Here is an 18,646-nt window from a genome sequence, read left to right as displayed (position 1 = left end):
GCCACCAGCGACAACCCCCTCACTACGAGCCAGCCATGGGTTGGTCCAGCTCCAAAATTCTGTTTTCATCAGCTTCCTAGGACCAGTTTCAGTTCTGTCTTAGGTCACGTTCCTCATAATGTCAGGACAAATACTTGTGTAGGAGGTGACTGGGAAGTACACTTGGGAACAACACGTAAGAAAGGGATGGAGTTGGGGTGGAGCAAAAGAAAAAGTTGAACTGCAGTGAATTTGTGACAGAGGCCTTGACTGATCCCATGGGCCTCTGGAGCTGGGACAGCCCTTCAGAATTGTCCCAGATTGAGGGAAGGGACTGGGCCTTTGTGCTTTCCTATCAACCAGTCGCTGAACACGGGCCGATTCTGGAGAGATGTGACCTTGGCTGAGGCCACTGCCTTCAACCAAACGCTGTCCTAGAGAAGACTGCAGCCGGCATTCCCGGCAGCTGGGGGAATGAAGGGCTCGGCCGAACGGGGGTCTGTGCAGCAAACCTCATAGTCACTGCAGGGATCCCTAGCACTAAACGAACAAGCCAGACAAAGGATCTGTGTGCATGAGAGAGAGGAATAGAGAGGTTATGAGACTCAATGTTTTCCGTTATTTTTTACTTTAGTATTTATTGATTTATTGAAAAGCAATGTCTATTTATTACAGATGATTTGGAAATGAAAGTTTAAATCACCTATAATCTTATCAACCAGATAAACCCTATGAAAATGTTGGAGTTCTGCCTCTGGAACTCTGTGTCTCTTAATGACTCAAGAGAAAGGAGCTCTCTTTTTGTCTTCTAAAGCTTACACGATTGGCTAGAATTAGAGATTAACAGTAATTTTTCTTAAAAATTCATGATGAAGCTAAAAATTCAGTGTTCAAAGACCTGCCATTCTTACTGTGTACAATGTCTCAGACCTTTGTGTTTGTGGGTTTTCATCAGCTTTCTGATTTATAACTTGGAAATGCTGAAGACTGCATTCATCTTTGGATCTTAGCCATCTCAGTCTGTCTTCTCACTCTTAAGTGACCTGCTTTGTCAGGCAGCACCTATGCTCAAGCAGAGTCCAGATTTCCTTTTCTTCCCCAGCGTAATTGATATTCGTGTCCCCTCCACTAAGACTTGTATTCCACCAGTTGCTAGGCTAGAATGCTGCTAAGCATTACACTCATTGTTCGTTAAACTGAAAATTAAATTTCAACATCAAACCATAAATCGGAAGGAATTACACAATTTATAAATCACCCAAATGCTGGTTGAAATTTAACTTTGGGAATCAGTGTTGGATAATTCATAAAGCGACTATGTATTTTTTAAGAAAACTATTAGTAAGTTAATTTGGGCGACTCGTGGGCAGCAGTGCCATCTGCAGGCCTCCTCTGATGCAGCTCTTTTTAGTCTCGGGTTCTCTTCTTAAAAGAGATTTGACTACTGAATATTTATGGCTTTATAATGTCAAATTCAAAGCGGTATTAATCACAGAGTTAAGAAGCATGAATTTACAGGTACAGATCCCTGTTAGGGATTTTTAAACCACTGAGCCAATAATCGACTGTCATATCCATATTTATACTAAAATCTTAAACAATGTATAAAATCTAGAATACATATGGAATGGGCCTAGAGATTGGAATCATGCAGGACTGGGTTCTAGTTGTGGCTCCATTACTTACCAGCCGTGTGACATTAAAAATTTTACTTAACCTCTCTGAGATCCAGTTTCCTTATTTATAAAATGGGGATAACACTTCCTTCATGACATCTTCAAGAGCTCAAATGAAATAACAAGTATAAAGTGCCTAGCACAGAATGTGCGTACAATATGCCCCCAATTAATAATAGTCCCCTTTCCCTTAAAACAAAAATTCTCAAGGTCATTCATGGCCTTTGTGCCCAGGGAGTTTAAGAGTTGTAAAATCTATCATTACCTTTTTGGGGAAAATGGAGTTTGAAGGAACCGTCTTCCTAGGATACTGATTATCCACCTGTCCTCCATCTCTTTTCATTTTGATGTCTTTTAAAATTTAAATATAGATGTATATGTTGGTAACTGCATAGACTATTCAAGATATTTACAAGAAATTGATAAAGTGATTGCTGAATTTTGGGGCTATGAAGGAGGCTTGTTTTTTTTCGTGTGTATATCCTTGGAACTGTCCTAACTTCTATCATGTACATTACTTTTTTCCGATAAAAATACCAGTAAACAAATATAAACATCTGGAAAAGGAATATATGTGAGATTATCTTTATATGAAAAATGAATGATAATTCCCTCTCCTCACCCCCAAATCTTTACTTCTAAATGAAACAGGGCAGAAAGAAGGGAGCTTAACAGCAATTCAGATTTGGGATAAGCTTTCTCTGAAATCATAATATGTACTCTCAAGGGAGCATGTATTATGTAGTAGACAGTGATTTCTATTTGCAGACTTTTATACAAAGAACTCAGAAAAATCTTTGCCTCAGGGGATTTTACTGTCTGTGTGGAAAGCTGATGTACAAACAGTTCCCCTGATCCATACCACACCAAGACAAGATCCTTTACCTACCCAGTGTAACACTTAAGACCTATTGTAGGCTGGAATTATACTCTGGATGATCCTGCAAGTCCAGGTTGAGCTAGGAAAGATAGAGTAGAATCTGTGCTATCTGGAAGATGTAGCCTAGAATAATTGGCAATCATTTTATTTCTTGTTTCCAAAGACTTCGGAAGCAAATTAATTAGCCTTTGTTAACATCTACGAGGTTGTTGTGTGTTATTCACAGCAAGAGTCACTGCTCCCTCCCACCCTTCACCTGACTGAATCGGACCATTTCCTTAGTACTTGGCTGGGGCATCCACTCCCCTCCTCTACTGAGTGGTTCGCCTCCTGTGTGTGCTCCCGAAAGACCCTGTGCCTGTGTCCAAGACTGAGCTTACCACATTTTGTTAAAGTAATTCGTGTTTATGTCTGTCTCCTTCCATTAAACCATGAGCTTCTAGAGGCTAGAACTGTCTTGTTCATGTTTATTACCTCTAATATCTATCACGCTAGCATATACTTAGGAGATACTCAAGAAATGGTAAATGAAATGCACGGCTGGCTGTCTGGATCTGTTTCAGGCCTGGGTCACCAGTCTCTCCGTGAGACTTTGTAGAGACAATGTTTCTGGAAAGCCCTCTTCTACAATGTCTGTGATTTTCATGAAACCAATCAGTGTTTTGATCCTCTGAAGGAAAGAGGGTTGACCCTCATTATTCACAACTCCATATTTGCAAACTCATCTACTTGCTAACGTTTATTCGTAAACCTCAAATCAATACTTGCAGCATCTTCAGTCATCGTGGACGTGCCCAGAGGGGCAGAACATTTGACCCACGCGACGCTCACATTTCCAGCTGAAGTTGAACGAGGTGATGCTCTGCCTTCTGGTTTGACGCTAACACAGTAAACAAGTGTCCTTTTTGCAGTCTATGCAGTGCCATGTTTTTCACATCTTTGTGCTTTTTGTCTGTGATTTCACTGTTTAAAATGAACTGCAAACACAGAGCTGAAGTGCTGTGTAGTGTTCCCAAGCATGGGAAAGCTGTGATGTGCCTTACAGAGACAATGCGTGCGTTAGGTAAGCTTCATTCAAGCATGAGTTATAGTGCTGTTGGCTGAGTTAAATTTAATCAATCAACAATATGCACTAAATACTGTGTCTTTAAACACACATAAAATAAAGTTATCGATTGATGAGCTGATAAAAATGTTGTGACTAGAAGCTCATAGGAACTTAACCCTGCCCTGTTTTCACCCTAGCAGCAAAGTTCAGAATCTGCTAATTCAGTGTCCATGGAGATTGTATAGAACATCACTGCAAATAATGAGAATCAATTGTATTGCCATATGTTAACAAAACAGTGGAGGTATCATGACTGATTTTTCCCCCTATACATTTCTATATTTCCCAAATTCAAAATACATACATTGTTGGAGATAGTGTGTTATCAGTAAAGAACATTGATTTAGCAGTCAGATCTGTTTGAGTTACTGCTCTGCCATTTACTAGCTATGTAACTTTGGGAAAGTTATTTAACCTTTCACAGCCTATTTCCCCATCTGTAAAACTGATAATACTATATACCTTGAGGAGTTATTCTGAGGATTAGAAACAATGTATCTAACGTATCATTATTTGGTACACAATGGACACTCAATAAAAATATAGCAATTAATGCTATTAACTTTCTCCTAGATTAGACTAAGCTGCGGGAGCCCAAGCCCCAGAGGCTCACAGGTCTTTGGAAAATCATGAGTTTCATCCCCGTTGTTACCCCACTCGAAAGCACAAATTTTATAGACTCAACGCCTCAGCTTCTCTCCATTTGTGTTCGTTCTATCAACTATTTTTTGTGTCCATGATATACAGGAACTTTTCTAGAGGTGATTAAAAGAGACAAGGTCTCTGCCTTCTGGTGTACTAAATCGTGTGATTTAGGCCTTTGTAGTAGGACTATAGCAACTTTAACCTCCACTCATGCATCCCATCAAATGCTGGGATGTGGGGCTGGGACAATTAATCCTAAAAAACAGCGTATTCTAGAAAGTGCTTCCTTCTTGAAAAAAGTCCCATCAGCTATTTGCTCAGATACAGCCCTGGCTGTTTGCCCTTACACTCTTCAATGAGCATGGCATCATAAAGCTTGATTTTCCTTCTAACAATAACTCTCCAAAGCTTGTTCCACATGCTCCTTCTTTTAAGATTTCATAACATTCTCCTCTCTCTCTGCCGACCTGCGGAGCTTAAAGCAGCCGTGCATTTACACCAGCTCAGTCTGGTCAATAGGATCTGACTATCGTACAAATTTAGCAAATTTCTAAAATGGAAGCTCTCTTTCAAAAAGAAGTTTTTGAGAATAACTGAATCCACATCTCAGATAAATTTAATAAGGATGCTTTAACTTGGACAAAATTAATGGCACAATTTATGCTTCTAAAAATAAACTACACAAATGGGAGTTCCATTCGGCCTCCCATACAGGGAAGGGAGGCAGTGTGTTTTCCCCGAGTCATGATCTGTCAACTGTGCTGTCCTGTTCCTTAGTGTAAGCGCGCTGGAAATGTCACTACCTATGTTCCCACGTGGTGTCCAGGAGGCTGACAAAATTCCTCCCTGTATGGCTCAGTCCCCTTGCTGCCATCACTGGGACAGCATGCTGGCCTCATCCGTGTGCGCCTCCCGTCTGCATCTTTCTATTTTATCTTGCCTCTGCTTTTGTGTTGCGTTCTGCTTTTCCCTCCTGCACACTGCAGCGTCCTTTCTGCATCCTCTTTCCTTCGGCTGCAGCTCTCAGCCATACTGGAGAGACTGGTTACCTTTGGGAAATGATTTTCTTTTGCCCCCAGAAAAACCAACCCCCTCTCCTCGTGCTTCTCTCACACACCCTGGATCTCCGCGCAGGAAACAGTCAGTAGTTTTCCTTCAATCCAGAACATCCTGGGCCATAGCTGCACAGCAGGGATCAAAGCAGGCACACATCAAAAGCACCCCTACCAGGAGGAGCGGCCCTGAAGCTTCAGTGCCTCGGGCTCTTGTTATCCTTGCTGCCTGTGAGTCCCTGTATCTCATCTCTTCTTTCGCGTCTGCTGTGCCTTCTCCAGGCTATCAAGGAAATCTGCCTTGTACCAAACTTTCTTAATAATTCTGGACAAAAACTCCTTCAACTTCTCCTCCCTCTATTCTTCCTCTCATAATTAACTAATGGATAAATAATTTCAGTGACAATCACTGCTTCATTTGACAGTTCCTAAGCCCCTATTGTGTGCCAGGTACTACGCCAGATGATGAGGCTAGAGAAATGACTGGTGCACTCCCCACTCTCAAGGAGCTTTCGACGAATGGAGCAAGCCAGCCAACACGTAAACAGATGGTTCTAATACAGTGTGATCAAGCCCACAGTAGAGGCGGGAGAGGGTCTGGGGGAGTAAATGGGAGGGTCACCATTTCTCAGATAAGGTGATGCCCTAGCTGAGTATTTGCCAGACAAAGGGTGCAGGAATAGAGGGACGGGGGATGGGAGAGTAGGGCCTTGTAGAAAGGGACAGATCACAGGGATGAGAAATAGCAGGTGTGTTCTGGGAGGGAGGGGTGATAGAGACAGGTCAGGATCACTGAGCTGTGTATCCGAGGCAGGGAGTTGCTGGAGATAGGGCTGCGAAGAAAGAATATGATAAAAATATATCTGTTTCATACTCATGAACTTAGGCTTTTTCCAATAAAGATGAACTTTACTAAACTGTCACCTCCTTATGTCAGGTCAAATAGGCCCCCAAATAAGTTCATGTCCAGTGCCAAAATCCTGTGATCAACAATACTATATATGATTTTAAAAAATTGCAAATGTGGTTAAAATAAGGATGTTGAGATAGATCATCCTAGATTATTGGGTAGACCCAATATAATCACAAAGGTCCTTATAAAAGAACAACAGAAGGATCAGAGACAGAGAGATGTGAAGATGGAAGCAGAAGATAGAGAGAAGATGCTGTGCTGTTGGCTTCAAGATACGGGAAGGGGCCCCAAGCCAAATAAAGGCGGCCTCTACAAGCTGGGAAAGTCAGGAAACTAAGGAGTTTCTACCAAGATATCTTTAAAGGCCACACTAAGTTTAACATTATATGATAATATGTTCTGTAGTATTAGCTAACTGTTAGTAGTTGGCTCAGAGTAGCAAATAAGCAAATATCTATCATGTGATGTCTGTCCCTTATCTTTAGTTACAGTTTGTATTGAGCAGCTATTTTTGCATTAAACGACCACACCCAAAATTTAAAAGTTTGAAACAATGACCATTTATTTAGCTCACAATTCTGTAGTTCAGCAATTTCAGCTGGGCTCAGAAGGACAGTTTTTCTGGTCTTACCTGATCTAGAATGGCCTCAGCTGAGATGGCTTAGCTCCCTTTCCTGGGGTCTCACCTTCCAGCAGTCTAGCCTGGGCTTTTTCTCATTGCAGAGGCAAAGCCCCAAGAAGCAGAGTGGAACTACGCAAGGCCCTAGAGGATTAGGCCTGAGACTGGCAAACCATCCCTTCTCTGGCATTCTGCTGGTCTAATGAAGGCCCAGCCCAGCCCAGAATCAATGAGTGGGAAAACAGACTCCATCTTTTGACAGGAGGAGTTGCAGAGACATATTGCAGAGGGCATGGATAAGGAGAGAACATGCATTGGGGTCCCCATTGTCATCAATCTTCCACATAGCCCAACAATTCTTTTTCTTTCTCACTCCCAGCATCATAACTACTCTCCTTCTGAAGTGACAATGATAACAATAGCTAACATTTATTGAGCACTTTTTCCCAGGCACTATTCTGAGCCCTTTATGTTAATAATTCATTTATTTTCATGAGAACTCTTTGAGGTAGGTATAATTATTACTGGTATATTACAATGAGGAAACAAAGGCAAGAAGAGGTAATTTACCAGATCCTTTCTGCCAGGGAAAAAATGCTCTCAGAGGACGAGCCATGTGATGTTGATCAGAATTAAGCCAGAACCGAACAGCTCTCTGGATCATCTGAGGACATGAACATCATTCTAGAGCCTCTGTCACTGCAAAAGGCATTCCTTTCCCACAGATTCAGGGGCTGAAGTGCTCAAGAGAACAAAGCTGTCCCACCATTGTTAGAGAGATATTTGTACATTTGCAATCCCAGCCAATGATTTTAAAAAGGTAAAATTTTAAATCATCTTTAATGAAAAGAATTCCGCTGTATAAGGTTTCTTCGCTATCCCTATAGAATCCATTTTGTTTTAATTCCAGGAATAGGTATCAAATGACAATGATGCCAGACACGGGGATATCAAGAACCATGGGTGTGTCTGGCCCAGTAGCGTAGTGGTTAAATTTACGTGATCTGCTTTGGGGGCTAGGGTTCGCTGGTTCATATCCTGGGCATGGACCTACACTCCGCTCATCAAGTCATACTGTGGCAGCATCCCACATACAAAGAAAATGAAGAAGAAAGAACCAAGAGGACCTTTTACTTTGACACGGCAAAGTAAACTTCAACTAATTAGACAGTTCTAGAGGGAGCACCAACCAAGTCATTCTAGAGCAGTGGGTCTTTCCCCAGAGCCACAAAGCTGTTGCTCAGTGACCTCAACTTTGAAGCACGCTCTAACCAATAAGACCAAGGGCCTCTGCCTCTGAGTCTGATCTTGCCTTTTTAGCTTTTCCTCCCCTGATACAGGCATCTAAGTAAGCTGTATTGTGCCTGCCCTGCCTCAGGTAGCCCACATGCCTGGTTCCAGCGTTTCTCAACCTTGCCTAGTCTATCAAATCAGACCTAGTGAGTCCGAATCTTCAGACAGAATCTGTATTTCTAACAAGTACCTCAGGCGATTCTCATGACCATGTAGACTTGGTAAACACGGCCTACTCTCTTATCTAGCATGATTTTAATTAGCATGATTATTTTAATTTAGCATGATTATACTCTAATTCTGATAGGCTTGACTGAGTCCTAAAAGCTGTGTTCATGAAAATTGGTTTCCATGGTGAAAAGTCAGCTTTGCCTGGGAACTCAGCCTGGGCCTTCATGTTGGGTATAGCCCAATGGGGAGACAAGACCCGGAGCCCCTGCCCCTGATAATTAAAAGTAGAAAAGTGCTATCTGGCATCCATATGGGCTGTTGGAAGTAAATGTTCTCTGGTGGGGAGAAAAGACTAAGGCTGATGAATACGAAAACAAATATGCTTTAATATACCTTAAATCTAGGTGCTATATCCTATACCAAGGCCATTTCAATTTTGGCCGAATGAGAGTAAAAGTAAAGAGACCTTGGGCTTTAACTAATAGATTAGGTTTCCTAACGTGTAAAATGAGAGGTTTTGAACTATTGAATTGATTCTAGTTTTACTATACTGATCTGATTAGTTAATTTAATAAAGAGCAATAAATCTATTGTCTCTATAAACCTAGCTATTGTTCTCCACTTACTCCAATTTTGGATCTGGGGCATGGAGGAAGAAGGAACTCCTTGTCATTTCCTTTTCTCGCCACCTTTCCTCTTTTAAGAAACTCTGAAGGGGTCCGATGGTCCAATGATTGGTTGAAATACTTTTCACCTATTCCCAAGCAGAGAAAATTTATCTAACGCCCTTCAAGAGAAGAAACGGCACCCCTGTTTCTTCTTCTACTCCATTTCAAATGTTCACTTTACCGATTCTTTCAAATCTATGATCTGTTTGCTATGAGTTTCATAGTCATAATAATCTAAGATAGCTCTTTTGAATGTAACGGTTAAAACGTAACTTCATGCAATTGGAACCTTTCTAAACTCAGTTGTTAAAAGAAATTCCCAATTAAACAAAACATCTCTAATTAATGAATACAAAAAATAACACATTAGGGACTCAAAAAGGGTCCTCATCAAAAAAATAAAACAGGAATTTGACTCAACAGCAGATGATTCAGACAAAAAATAAGTGTTCATTCAGAAGTATAAACATTACAGATCGAAATGTTTTATAAGAGCAAGATTCTTTGCATAATTGCCTCGACTGCACACAACGTGGGCAGATATGATTAACTTAGCTAAAGAAAGATTATGAGGGATTTACAGTGGGGAAAAAAACTGCTAGCAAATCTGATTGAATGTGAATTTCTGCTTTTACAGATAGGTGCCAGGAAAAGACATTGTAGCAGTTTCATGGAATATTTCCCAGCTTTAATGCACATTTTTGTGCTGTTATCAGCAGTTGCAAACTAAGCGACAAAGCTTGCATGGTAAACTATTATAATCTACTGATCTGGTTTTCTTCCTTGCGGTTTTTTTTTTCTTTTTCATATGCAAGATAAGCAGAGTCTGGAAATGAGTAATTCAACACTTCTGATTTAGGCATCTTTAATGAATTCTTTTCTGATATTTCACCTTTTCATAATTACATTTGATATCTGGTCAAATGTTTAATTATAAAATGTCCTTAAAGCCCTGTGACTTACACACCTTCACACTTTCTTTTGCGTGTGGTTTTCTCCTTCTCTTCCCCTGTGCGCCCTTTACGGTTCTGCTGGTTTCATAGAAGGACCGCCTGAGAAGCAACTTAACTCTAGCAGAGGTTTTCAACCTGGCATCTCATCTTACAAACTTGACTAGTGAACTCAGGGTATTGACTCATGGTTTGAATAACTTGGCCTGAGCAAAAATATTATATTCCACAGATATTCTAAAAAGTAATCTGCTTGCCCATTTTCTACGGTGGCCCAAGGCCATTTGTTTATAAAATATCTGCTTTATTGAACGGGCAGCTTTAGAAGACGCTCTTTGGGAACTGGGAATTCTCTTCATAAACCATAATAATAACATCCTCATCAGATATAGATGTTATCTTGGAAAATGGGTTTACCTTTTCCTTTTTTTCAGCTGTGCTCAGTCATTTTGCTGGTAGTGAATTAGGCTTAATAAGGACGAGGAGTTGTTCATTCAACTATTTATTCTTCATTTCTAGACATTGTTCCAGACGCTAGAGACACACGGTTCCCGCTGCTGTGGACCTGGTCCACAATTAACCACTGCTCTTCTTTTTGCTTTACATTGGAAGATCACAGAGCCATCTTTGCCTTATTGTGAAGTGAATGCTGAGTGATGCTCAAGCGGACACATAATTAGCTTCTTACTTCTTTCAATTAGGAAGTACTACAACTCATTTATTTACATTTGAAGGCAAAAAAACTCGAATTTGTCATAGAAAATTAATATTAAAGCTTTAGAAAACATATACTGAGCTCTTCGCCTATTGTTACTATGACACACCAACCTCAGTTGTGCTTGAGAATAAATGTGTTGGTCATTTTGACTGACAGGTGTCAGGGCAGTGATCTAAAAGTAACCAAAAGACCCATTTATCCAAAATAACTCTCTTGACAGTCAACTCTAGTACAGAAAATTCACACCACTCATTCATCCCTTTATCCATTCATTTATTCACTCACTGACACCTGCTATGTGCTCTGCATTGTGCTAGAAAATGAGGATAAAAGACTAAATAAGACACCCAAGTCCTAACACAAAGAAGCTCACAGACTGGGTAGAGAAGGAGATGAGTAAATTGCCAATTATAATACAACATAACAAGTGCTATATTAGGAGAAGCATCAAGCTGTGAGGTAACTCATGTCATATGTTGTGTATTTGGGGGATTATAAAGTCTTTCTATCCTAATTAAATAAAACATCTCAATTAACAAATGCAAAAAATAATACATTAGGCACTCAAAACTTGTCCTCACTCAAACTAGAATGAAATTTGATGAAGAAAGGGAATTTGTAGTTTTATTCATTGCCATGTACATCATGTATGACACTATTTATATCTTATAAGTCTCAACAGTAATCTTTCTTAAATTCCTTGCCCCCTGCATTATTCAACTTCCAACACCACCATATCACACCTAATGCCTTCAGTCATGAAACTATATAATCTCATTTTCCCACTTCCAAAGATGCACAACACAAGCCCCCAAGCTGTTCTCTATGAAGCTTAGGCAGTTCTCTGAAATGTATTTCAAAAAAATATTTATCAATTGGTGAACTTCAGCTCCCCACCAAAATTAAGCACAAAGGACCAGATTTACCTGACTTACCTCTTGCCTGAAATAATAAAAAAATTAACAACAGTGTTTAAGATACTGAACATTAGCCAATAAAAAACAATGATCACTAAACAAGGTAAGCCATTCAGTTGCACCAACCTAACACTATGAAAGGTTCCCAGGCTGTGATGCCCAGAAAATGAACCTGCATAGAGCCTGGAAGACTCTGAGTTGAGGAGATGAAGCTGAGAATCTTGGGAGAACAAGGTGACTAGAGTTCACAGGAAAGAGTCCTATAGAGGGGGAAACCTACAGAGAGAGGATTCTGAAGCCCTGCAAAGTGGCCCCACTGGGGATTCAGCTGAAATACTCATCGGTGCTTCTGTGTGAGAAAGTTACCTAAGGCCAAGAGAATCACCTGAATGAATTAGAAGCAACAGTGCTAATCACTCACATAGAGCTGAGAATAGAACCTATTCCCACCATCCAGACTGGAAAACCTCATGATTAATGGTGAATTTGGTAGAATACACAGAAGAATCTTGCCTCAGTATTACATAGCAATACTGTGTAATGAAGTATTGAGGAAAATTGGCCTTACACTGAGCGCCGCTTCAATCCCACCTTAAAAATCTTAAAAACAAACCTCAAAAAGATCAACCTGCTTCCAAAAACACTGAGTCCCAGAACAAAGCTCAAACATATTTAAAAGAAATACAAATAAACCTACCAACCAATGAAGTAAAATTGAAAATGTGTGGCATCCAATCAAAAATTACCCGACATGCAAGAGACAGAAAAATATAACCCATTATTAAGACAAAAATCAATCAATTGACACTGACACCAGAACTGACACATATATTATAATTAACAGTCAGGTACATTTGAACATTCAAAAAGTTAGGTAGAGAGACGGGAGATATAAAAAAGATCCAAACAGAAATTCTACATATGAAAACTGCAATGTCTGATAGGAAAAATACAGTGAATGGGATTAACCAAAAAAAGAAAGACTTGATTAATCCAAAAGAAGACAGAAAAAAAGACAAAGGGAGAACAAGAACAGGAGAGATGAACAGAAAAAAAATAACAAGATGATAGACACAAATTTAACTATGTCGATAATCACATTTAATGTAAGTGGTCTATAAATCCCAATTAAAGGGCATATATCGTCAGACTGGATAAAAAAGCATGACCAAACTATATTCGACCAGCAAGAAATGCAGTTTAAACTAAAAGACACAAATAGGTTGAAAATAAAAAGATGGCTCTTTGAGAAGATCAATAAAACTGATAAACCTCTGGCCAGACTTATCCGTAAAAAAAAAAAAAAAGGAAGGCACAATTACGAAGACCAGGAATGAGAGATGCAACATAACTATAGATTCTATAGATATTAAAAAGACAGTATGGAATTATTATGAACAACTTTATGCCAATATATTCACTACCTTAGATGAAATGGAAAATTTCTTTGAAAGACACAAACTAGCACATCTCATGAAATGGATATCTCGAATAAAATAGATAACCTAGGGTTGTATATCAAAGAAATAGAATCTGTACTTTCAAAAAAGAAAGCTCCAGGCTCAAATGGCTTCACTAGTGAACTCTACCAACCATTTAAGGAATAAATAATAGTAATTCTGTACAAAGTCTTTCAGAAAAGTTAAGAGCCAATAACAATTTCCAACCCACTCTTTGAAGCCATCATTACCTTGATATCAAAACCAGACAAAGCATTGCAAGAAAAAACGCACTCTTGACCAGTATCCTACATGAATGTAGATACAAAAACTCTTAAAATTTTAGCAAATAGAATCTAAAAGTTGATAAAAACATAATATACATTTCTGGTTTACCCCAGAAATGTAAAGTTGGTTGAATATTCTAAATAAATAAATTTAATTCACCATATTAACAAACTAATAAACAATATCCATATGATCATCTTAATGAATAGAAAAAGCATTCAACATAAACTAACATTCATTCTTAATTATAACGCTCAACAAGTAGGAAATTTCTTAACCTGATAAGGCACATCTATGAAAAAAACTACGGGTAACGTCAATCGTACTTTATGATGAAAGACAATACTTTCTACTTCACATCAAAAACAAGACAAGAATGTCCTCTCTTGCCACTTCTATTCGACACCGTCCTGGAGGTTCTAGCTAGTGCAACAAGGAAAGAAAATAAAAGAAATAAAAGCCTTCTCGATTGGAAAGGAAGAAGCCAAAATTTTATTCATAGCAACATGGTTTTCTACGTAGAAAATATGATGGAATCTATTTTTAAAAAGTTACTAGAACTAATAAGGTTAGAAAGATTGCAGGATACAAGTTCAATATACGAAAATCAAATTTATTTCTCTACACTAGCATCCAACAAACAGAAGTTTAAATTTAAAAAAATACCATTTACAATAGCGTAAAATATTTAATAACTGCTTGCTAAGTGCTGGGTTCTATGATACAGTGACAGACAAGGGCACTATCTCCAAGAATCTCTTTAAGTGGGGAAACAAACATAAAAACAGATAATACACTCTGACGAGGAACAGAGATAAGTGTGGACATTCAGTCAGTTACTATTAACAACTTTCTCCTGTTGGGAAACCTATTCTCCCATTTTCTGGGCAGGACCCACAGGCAATCCAGTAACCCCATAAACTACAGCGGCACAACCGGGATTCCTAATGCTGTTAGAATAGCTGTTTTTATGATGTTCATGTGCCTGAAGTTAAGAGGATAATTCATTCCTAATCCACATTTGAGGTTCTTTTGTCTAATAAACCAGTTCTCTGGGCCGGAGAGAGGGAGAAAATTCCTTTCTAGAGGTGTCAGCTGCCCATTCCTTTTTGCATTTGTACCAACTGGCAGATCCTGAGAACTTAAAGGGGTCCTGAGGCCTTCAACGGCGGAGGCACCGTTAATCCCATAGAGCTGGCCCAGATTCCTCTTTTGAGCTTTTCTTTGTTTGTATGAATCAAGAGCTGATTAATTAAATGAGAATAATCAAGATTTTAAGTAAAATATTTCAAATTCTTTAGAAAAAACAAACCCAAATCCTCAAGCACTCATTTATAAACACAATTTTAAAATTATTCTTGTAATCAGTTGTTTAAGGCCATTCTTCCAGCAGCCTCGGCTAACTTGGTTGAACAGCCAAGTTTTATTGAGTTCTTATAGTGATGCCCTGAGCATAACGATGCATAAGTGTGACAGCTGGCTACGGCCAGGCTCTACCTTTTTAAGATATCAGATGTCAAAACACATCACACCCAAGCCAGAGACCACAATTAATTTAAATTATTATTCACACAGGTGTGTGCAAAATAAGAGGGATTCCGAGAGTGAGGAACAAGACCCACCAGAAGGGGGTGCTCTGATGTCTACCGGAGGAGACCAGAGAGAGACTGAGTGTGCATGGTCAGGGGATTATTTATATACCCCTCCTTCCTCACCACTTTTTTTTTTTTTTTTTTTTTTTTGCTGAGGAAGATTCACCCTGCACTAACATCCATGCCAATCTTCCTCTATTTTTTAGTATATGGGCCACCAGCATAGCGTGACCGCTAACAGAGCAGTGTAGGTCTGCACCTGGGAACCAAACCCTGGCCATGGAAGTGGAGCATGCTGAACTTAACCACTAGGCCACTGGAGCTGGCCCTACCCACAACATATTTAAATGATGCCAGGGCAGACTAAGTTCTGGCAGTGGCGGGGAGAGACGAGAGAGGCAGAATAAGTTGCCCCGCATGTGATTTGTAGGGGTGCAACAGAAGTGAGTGCAAAGCTTTTTCTAATCTATTGGTTTTCACCTTGGAGGAGCAGCTAGGGTGGCTGCCAGTTTCCAGCCTGATAGGTGTCGAATGGTTTAGCCAAATGCCGTTGTGCCAGGGTGATTTAATTCCATCTCTCTACAACAAGCAAGAAGCTCACCATCTAAAGTGGAAGATAGATGTGCTAGCAAATGAAACTACATAATGTGATATATACAAAAATAGATATACATAAGTTTCAAAAAAACACAAGAGAGCATCCTGTCTGAAGCATCACAGGAAGGCAATGCTCTATCAGAGTTGTGATGGAAACTGGGCATTTGCCAGACAGACAAGGGCGGGAAAGTTCCAAGCAGAGGTGCTAGACTGTGTGAACAAAGGGAAGCATGAAATGGTATGCAATCGATGAGAAGTAACAAACGGCCTGGTACTGCTGGAGCACAAATGAAAGAGGAGAGCGCTGATGATGGCCCTGAGAAGGAGGCAAGGGTCAGGATGTGGAGGATCTTATAGCTATTCTAAAGTGCTTGGACTTCATCCAGTAAGTAATACAGACTTCTTGAAAGGTTCTAAGTGTAGAAGGGACATAGTCTTATTTTCCTTCAAGAAGAATGACTCCGACAGTATGGTTGGGGAATGGCTGAAGACATAGATTAGGGGCAAGTTGGCTGGGAAGCTTCCAGGAGCATCTGTCTACAAGGAGCACTAAAATACCAATAAGCATGTAAGGAAATCGAGAAAATAATATTTACCAGAACTAACATATGTGGGTGGAAGTAATACTTATAAGAACACAGACTGGAATCGGACTGCTTTGGTTTGAATCCCATTTCCAGCGAGCAAGTTCCTTCAGGGTAAGGAGGCTCGGGGGTGCTACAGGAGGGAAGAAGAAGGATGAAGAAGTAAGCCTCATGGAGAAGATGAACACCTTACATCATCTCAAATTTACCTGGGAACTCTCAATATATCCATTTCCACTCAACCATTATTCCTCTAGTCTTAAAGAATAGAATGATACTCATTCAGTTGTGCAAACAAAAACCTAAAAATCCTATTTGGTTCTCCTATGTACCAGGCTGCAGAAACAACCCCAATCCTTCATCCTTCCCTGTATCCATGACGTTGCCATGGGACACTTTAGTTCTCATTAAAGACTAAAAAGGCAGAGGCTTTTTTCACACCCCTTGAAGTATGGGCTGTCCTCATGACTTGCATTGGCTAATAGAAGGTAGTGGAAGTGACAGTGTATCAATCCTGAGCCGAGCCCTGAAGCGGCTTTTCGTGTTTTTAGCCGAGGTTTTTCATCTCTGCCATTGCCAGGAGGATATGCCCAGGTTACTCTACCAGACAGGAGACACGTGTAGTAGTCAAGTTACCCCAATCATCCCAGTTGAGACCTAGATCAGCTCATAGCCAGGCAAAGTCCAGTTACGAGAGCAAGTGCAGCCAATATCAGCAGATCTACCTAGCCAACCCCCCAGACACCTGCTGTTGTATGACACTGAGATTTGGTGCTTAACATTCATGCTACAGTATTAGCAATAGGTAAATGATATGCCCCATTATCCCATTTTCTTACATCCCAGACATATTAATTATATCACACAAGTCCTGTACTTCTACCAGTAAAACATCTCAAATCCATTCACTTTCTTCCCGTCTGCGCTGCTCCGCTCTGGTCTAAGAACCACTGTCAGGCCACCTGAACTACTGCTTTTTCTGCTTCCACCCTAGACACTTACAATCCAGTCTTCAAACATCAGAGAGTGGTTTTTTCCCCAAATATAAATCAGATCACTTCAGTCATTCCCCTACTTAAAACCCTTTAATCTCTTCTCATTGCTCTCAGGATACAATCCAGCCTCCTCACCATGACCTCCAGGCCCTGGATGGTCTTCCAAAAACCAGGATGAAAAAGTAGCTCATGTTAAACTCTCAAAAGTGGTTTCCTCAAAGAAATGTTCCTGTTAAGAAATCTCTGCTTGAAGAAAGGTGTTTTACTGCTTCAATTTATGGAATGTTATTTTGGTAAATGTATCAAAATGAAACAGTTTCTTTGGCAGACACAGAAACTGAACATGAAGATCTGATTTTACCAAATAACAAAAAATTAAGGTGGAGAATAAGGGGACAGGATGGAAGGAAAAGTAACAGTACACTGGTAATCCAGTGCATACCCCCGAAATGACAAAAGGATACAGTTAGACCTGAAAAAGAGGCCTACACGTGGAGCTTTAGGAGCCAAGAGGTCCAAACGATGCTTTGGAAAGGATACAGCGCAGTGTTCTCTGACTTCACACCAACAGGAGACTAGGAGAGATGGGGTACTGCTGAGGGAGGCGGTATTAGCTGAAGATCAGACATGAAGTCACACTTCCCAAGAATCTGCAACCGTAAGTGTTATTTAATATTTGTAAAGAGTGCTTTTGGCTAAAAAATATTTGTGCATATTTTTCCTCTTTGATACCTGAAGAACTCAGGGTTCAGTGAAGTTCGGTGCACAATAATTCGTTCTCATCCTGACTTTAGTCGAGCATGCTAACTTGATGACTCATGATCCGTGAGTCTACAGGTCTTCCAGGAGTGAATTGCCTTGATTTGTATTTTTGAAACAAATAGCCCTCGAGCAGCTGATTTCTAGGATCGAAATAGGTTGAAAAATAAAGGCTACCAAAGATGCAAACAAAATGGAAAAATCACTAAAATCACTTCCTGTTTTTAAACAACGCTGTTACAGGCCCAGAGCACTGAAGACAGGACAGGGATGCCTAAGAAAGGCGTGTGGTGCAGTCAGGGCCCAAGAAGGATGGGCTTTCAGCACAAGGAAGTGCTCTTCAACATAAAGCGCAGTGTGTCAGCGCTCCACTGCTCAGCCAGTGGAGGTTTCCTGGCACCTGGCTGCCACAAAGCCTTCTCCTTTGGCCCTTGTAATGGGAGGGGAAAGTGAAGAAAAGCAACTGGGTCCTGGTATTTCTGGAATTTCTCTTCAGTGGACTGACAGTGTATACATATCCCAACATGGCCCATAACTCTACTCAAGAAGGAGACTCTTCCAAGAAAAGGAAGTCCTACAGAAACGGCGTAAGAGATGGAAAGTCCTTCTAAGATGTGCCTCCCCTGCCTTCTCTCACTCCGCTCCCTTCACCGGGAATGTCCTCTCCATCTTCTCTGTGTCCGGCCCCATCCATCCTTCAGACTCGGGCTCACTCCACTTCCTTATGAAGTCTTCAAACGATTACAGCCCCCAGCAATCTACTTCTTTAATAAATTTATCAAAGTCAGAACTCATTCTCTTCG

The sequence above is a fragment of the Equus quagga genome, chromosome 18 (genome assembly GCF_021613505.1).
Source record: "Equus quagga isolate Etosha38 chromosome 18, UCLA_HA_Equagga_1.0, whole genome shotgun sequence".
NCBI classification, from domain to species: Eukaryota; Metazoa; Chordata; class Mammalia; order Perissodactyla; family Equidae; genus Equus; species Equus quagga.
Note: the sequence above shows the minus strand (reverse complement) of the source record.